The sequence below is a fragment of the Hyperolius riggenbachi genome, chromosome 4, assembly GCF_040937935.1.
Source record: "Hyperolius riggenbachi isolate aHypRig1 chromosome 4, aHypRig1.pri, whole genome shotgun sequence".
NCBI classification, from domain to species: Eukaryota; Metazoa; Chordata; class Amphibia; order Anura; family Hyperoliidae; genus Hyperolius; species Hyperolius riggenbachi.
Genome location: NC_090649.1, coordinates 358,890,380 through 358,896,732, shown reverse-complemented (window position 1 = coordinate 358,896,732; position 6,353 = coordinate 358,890,380).

Here is a 6,353-nt window from a genome sequence, read left to right as displayed (position 1 = left end):
TCCTGCCTGCACCTACACTGTTGGTTCTACTTGACGGGACAGCCCGTCCGCGTTCCCATGATTGCTCCCCTTCCTATGTTGAATAGTGAAGCTATATTGTTGGAGAACTAAGCTCCATCTCAGCAATTTGCCATTGTCACCAGAAACCCGATGTAACCAACTAAGAGGGTTGTGGTCGGTTACGACTGTGAATACGTGACCGTAGAGATAGTGCTGCAGCTTTTGTAGGGCCCATACAATTGCCAAGCACTCCTTCTCTATGGTGGCGTAAGCTACCTCCCGGGGTAGCAGCTAGTGTTGGGCGAACACCTGGATGTTCGGGTTCGGGAAAGTTCGCCGAACATGGCCGTGATGTTCAGCATGTTCGGGCCGAACCCCGAACTCCCCGAACATCCCGCTTTTGGGGGCCCTATGGGGTCGCAGGCATAAGGGGGGAGCATGCCCCGATCGCGGGGGGGGGTCGGAAATTCCCCCCACCCTCTCCGCTAGCACTCCCCCCTCTGCCCGCTTCCCCATACAAAAGTTTCAGGAAGTAAAACAGTACTGGTGGTACTAGTGGGTGGCTGGCAGTGGGCGGCACTGTGAAGTGAGTGACTGAGGAGGAGGAGTCCGGAGAGTGACGCGTTGAGGGAGGCCGGGCAGCGGGCGGTTCAGCAGTAGTACGGTACTACTGCTGCTGAACTCCAGCTGTTCTCCAGCTGTTCCTCCTCCTCTTCTTCGTCATAGCTGCTGGGGCCAGCGTTTCCTGAGGCGGATGGCCTGATGTTGGTACCATCACGCTGATCGTTTTCTCCTTCAGATTCCCCCAGTTGCATCATGACAGCTGTTTCCTTGATTTTCAACATTGACCTCTTCAGTAAACACAGCAGTGGTATGGTAATGCTGACTGAAGAGTTGTCACTGCTTACAAGCAACGTGGACTGCTCAAAATTTTGGAGGACTTGGCAGAGGTCCAACATGTTGGCCCAATCGGATCCACAGAAGCTTGGCAGCTGTCTGCATGCGCCTCGGTACTGCGCCGTCATGTACTGGACCACTGCACTCTTCTGCTCGCAAAAGCGGGCTAGCATGTGCAGCGTAGAATTCCAGCGCGTAGGGACATCACACAGCAAGCGATGGTGGGGGAGATTGAAGCGCTCCTGCATCTTGGCGAGTGCCCCCGAAGCAGTACTGGAATTTTTACAATGTTTGGCCACTCGTCGCACCTTCAACAGAAGATCGGCCACGCCTGGGTATGTCCTCAGGAACCGCTGAACTACTAGGTTCATTACGTGCGCCAGGCAAGGGATGTGTGTCAGCTTAGCCAACCTTAAAGCGCGAATGAGATTACTCCCATTATCACACACAACCATGCCCGGTTTAAGGTCCAGCGGTGCCAGCCACAAATCCGTCTGTTCCTTTATTCCCCTCCAAATTTCCTCCCCTGTGTGCTGCTTATCCCCAAGGCAGATCAGCTTTAGCAACGCTTGCTGACGCGTGCCAACAGCTGTGCTGCACTGCTTCCACGATCCTACTGCTGCTGGTGCTGGGTTAGCGTTTCCGGATGAGGTACAGCTTTGAGATGCGTTGGAGGAGAAGGAGTCAGAGAGGTAGGTGCTGCTGTTGTTATCCAGTGGGAGGGACGGCGGTGCAGCTGTTTGCGGCGTGGGCAACACCCGCGCCGTAGCAGGTGAGGAATCGCTGCCAGGCTCCACAAGGTTCACCCAGTGCGCGGTAAGGGAGATGTATCGACCCTGGCCGAACGCACTCGTCCAGGTGTCAGTGGTGAGGTGAACCTTGCAGGCAACGGCATTCTTCAAGCTTCGGGTTATTTTGCTGACCACGTGCTCATGCAACTCAGGCACTGCAGAGCGCGCAAAGTGGTAGCGGCTGGGAACCACGTAACGTGGGTAGCCACTGACATCATGCCCTTGAAGCTGTTTGTCTCCACCACTCGATATGGCAGCATTTCACAGGCCAGAAGCTTGGCTATGCTGGCTGTTACTGCCACGGTCCGGGGGTCATTTGCTGGCAATTTCCTCTTGCGATCAAACATCTCTGAGACAGACAACTGAATCATAGGGCTAAGAAACAACAATTCCAAGTTAATCCACTGCGCTCAGCAAGGTGGTGTCACCAGAAAGAGAACTTGTTATGCCACCAATGAGTGCTGCTCCTTGTTTACTTTTGGGATCAATGTAAACGATGCTGGTGAAAACAAGTAAAAAGAAAAGAGAGGAGCGCTCTCTGGTGCATTAACTTTTTTAATGGTGCTTCCTGCACAAGGATAATGAATAAAAACGTACTATGTTCAATTAGGATAAAAGCTCATCACAAATGTATTATATCACCATGTCCAAGTTGTTATATCACCGATCTGGTTGCCTCCACACTGTGGCCAGTAGTAGTGGATGATCTGCGAGATCCGAACACGCCAGCGGGATTTGGAACACAGGATTCTGCGGTGGTTTCCCTGCGCCTAGGACGTCATGACGCGTTTCGGCGTTCCACGCCTTCGTCAGATGACGTCAAGGCGCAGGGGGACGGATAGAAAAGGTTTCTTGTTGCCAAGCAACAGGGCGGACACGCGTATGGCGGCCGAACGGGGTCAAAATAGCTGTACGTGTATCAAGCGTGCAATGGGGCGCATGAGGCGCGTGGAGTTACCTAGCAACACCAATAGGTTTGCTGAAATAGTGCGCTCCTATGGCTAGATGGATGCAAAATTATTAGCAAATGTGTAAAAATTACCTTTTATTGTAATCTAAATTTAAATTTAAAAGCAATAAACATTTTCAACTATAAAAAGATCATTAGGTCGCTCATATGAGCCCCAAAGTGATTTTATTTGCATGTCTAAGTAAAAAATTATCTAAAAGAGGACGTAAACCTGCAAAGGTAAAAGGTCCGGACGTAACGTGCGGAGATAGAAGGACTGTGGCTATGCGTCATAGCATGAGCAGTGTGGGACAACTATAGGCCAATACGTACATGCGCACGCGTGAGAAGGCCACAGGGGGGCAATATTCCGCTGAATAACGACATGGTATGCCCGCAGAAGCAAATGGATGTCAACATAAAATAAGCAAAATTGAAAGTAAAATTGAAAGTAAACTTTGGAGGCAATTAGCCCTATATGGACATTTAACGGATATTGGTCGGACAAGCTAATTGTGGTGGAGGAATTCTCCATCGGCCACCGTTAGTGTATACAACAAATTGGACACACATGAAACTTTGTTAACAACCGTGCGTACCTTAGAAAAAGGGTAAATTATGCATCATCATCATCAAAAAATAAAATAAAATATGATCAAAATTAAAATAATAATAAACATGATGTAATAATCTCGCTGTTGTATAACGCTACAAGTTCATGTAAAATAGACTGACCAAGTGCACATGTGAGATAGACTATATATATATATATATAAATATATACACATGAATTATAAAAGCAAGACTATATATAATAAAATCTCATTTGACTATGCGTTGGGGGAAATAGCTGACCTGATACAACGGACACACTTACATACAAATTCCCTATCTGTATCTTTATACATTATGAATATAGAGGGGTAGTGTGTTAGATGTAGGTTGCTACTTCTAGGCCTTCATTTAGTCCTACTGGAGTTAGTGAGTTCAGCCTGAAGATCCAGTAGGACTCTCTTTCACATAATCTTTTGTAGCGTAGACCTTTGTTGGCGTCTTTTGGAATAACTTCTACTCCCATGATTTTCAGGTTATCAGGCCGCCCTTCATGAGTTTCCGTAAAGTGCCTTGGGACAGAATGTTTAATACTCCCGCCTTGTATGTTTCTTTTATGTTCCCCTAACCGTTGCCGTAGGGGCCTGGTTGTACTTCCAACGTAGTATTTATAGGGACACCCACAAGTTAGAACGTACACTACAAAAGAGGACTCACAACTGATGAAATCTTTTACTTGGAAAGTTTTGCCTTCGCTATCTGTAATCTGGGAGGTACGATGTTGGATGTATGAGCAACATCCACAGCGCTTCTTACTGCATTTAAAATTACCTGTAAGTTGTGGAAACAGGGTTAGTGATGTGTGGTTCTTGACTTGGTTGCGATTCTTTATATTGCTTGGAGCAAGTCTGTTTTTGATGGACCTTGCTTTTTTAAAAATTACCTCTGGTTTTTCCGGTAGTTCTTTTTTCAGCCAGGGATCTTGTAGTACTATATGCCAGTTATTTTTTACAATGTCCTTGATCGTTCTCGCACTATTATTATATTTAGTAACAAATGCAGGGCCTCTAAAACTGCTAGTTTGAGCCCTAGTGGTGTTCGATGTCTTGCTACTTTTATTATCATTATGGGTGTTCTTAGTGTTTTTGGAGGTCCTAAATTGTTCAGCCACTGTAGTAATATGTTTCTCTTTATACCCTTTTTGTATGAATTTATTGGCCAGAATTTTACTTTGCTCATCATAATCCTTATTTAAAGAGCAATTCCTCCGCAAGCGACAGAACTGGCTTTTGGGTATGTTCTGTATCCATCTGGGGTGATGGCAGCTTGAAACATGCAAAGAAGAGTTCCCTGCAGTGGGCTTAAAGTGCGTTTTGGACTGTATCTGTTGGCTTATATTGTCTGACATTAGAGTAAGATCCAGAAAGACTATGCTTTCCTTGTCTATCACATGTGTGAAAGACAGGTTGAACCTGTTGATGTTGCAATGTTTTACAAAGTCATTGAACTCCTCTTTGGTGCCATCCCATATTATTAGGATGTCATCAATGAATCTTGTATAAAAAATGAGATTCTTTTTAAAGGGGTTGTGACCCCAAATATGCATCTTTTCCCAGTAAGCCATAAAAAGTTTGGCGAAACTAGGAGCAAACCCTGCTCCCATTGATGTACCGCAGGTTTGTAAGTATATCATGTCCATAAAAGAAAAATAGTTATGGGCTAAGGCAAACTTAAGTAAGTCCATCAAGAAGTTTATTTGTTCTTGCGGTAGATCCTGATGGACTCCAAGGAAGTGTCTAGTGGCTTCTAGACCTATCTCATGAGGTTTACATGTGTATAATGCTGTTACGTCTAATGAGGCCCAATAGTAGCCTTCCTCCCACTTATAGTCTTTGAGTAAATCGAGCACATGCTGGGAATCCCTCGTATATGCTTCTGTGTTGACAACACATGGCTGTAGAAAGTGGTCCACAAAGGTTGATATATTTTCCAATAAACCCCCCATCCCATCATGTTTATTATTATTTTAATTGTGATCATATTTTATTTTATTTTATTTTTTGATGATGATGATGCATAATTTACCCTTTTTCTAAGGTACGCACGGTTGTTAACAAAGTTTCATGTGTGTCCAATTTGTTGTATACACTAACGGTGGCCGATGGAGAATTCCTCCACCACAATTAGCTTGTCCGACCAATATCCGTTAAATGTCCATATAGGGCTAATTGCCTCCAAAGTTTACTTTCAATTTTACTTTCAATTTTGCTTATTTTATGTTGACATCCATTTGCTTCTGCGGGCATACCATGTCGTTATTCAGCGGAATATTGCCCCCCTGTGGCCTTCTCACGCGTGCGCATGTACGTATTGGCCTATAGTTGTCCCACACTGCTCATGCTATGACGCATAGCCACAGTCCTTCTATCTCCGCACGTTACGTCCGGACCTTTTACCTTTGCAGGTTTACGTCCTCTTTTAGATAATTTTTTACTTAGACATGCAAATAAAATCACTTTGGGGCTCATATGAGCGACCTAATGATCTTTTTATAGTTGAAAATGTTTATTGCTTTTAAATTTAAATTTAGATTACAATAAAAGGTAATTTTTACACATTTGCTAATAATTTTGCATCCATCTAGCCATAGGAGCGCACTATTTCAGCAAACCTATTGGTGTTGCTAGGTAACTCCACGCGCCTCATGCGCCCCATTGCACGCTTGATACACGTACAGCTATTTTGACCCCGTTCGGCCGCCATACGCGTGTCCGCCCTGTTGCTTGGCAACAAGAAACCTTTTCTATCCGTCCCCCTGCGCCTTGACGTCATCTGACGAAGGCGTGGAATGCCGAAACGCGTCATGACGTCCTAGGCGCAGGGAAACCACCGCAGAATCCTGTGTTCCAAATCCCGCTGGCGTGTTCAGATCTCGCAGATCATCCACTACTACTGGCCACAGTGTGGAGGCAACCAGATCGGTGATATAACAACTTGGACATGGTGATATAATACATTTGTGATGAGCTTTTATCCTAATTGAACATAGTACGTTTTTATTCATTATCCTTGTGCAGGAAGCACCATTAAAAAAGTTAATGCACCAGAGAGCGCTCCTCTCTTTTCTTTTTACTTGTTTTCACCTGAATCGTAGGGCTGCACAC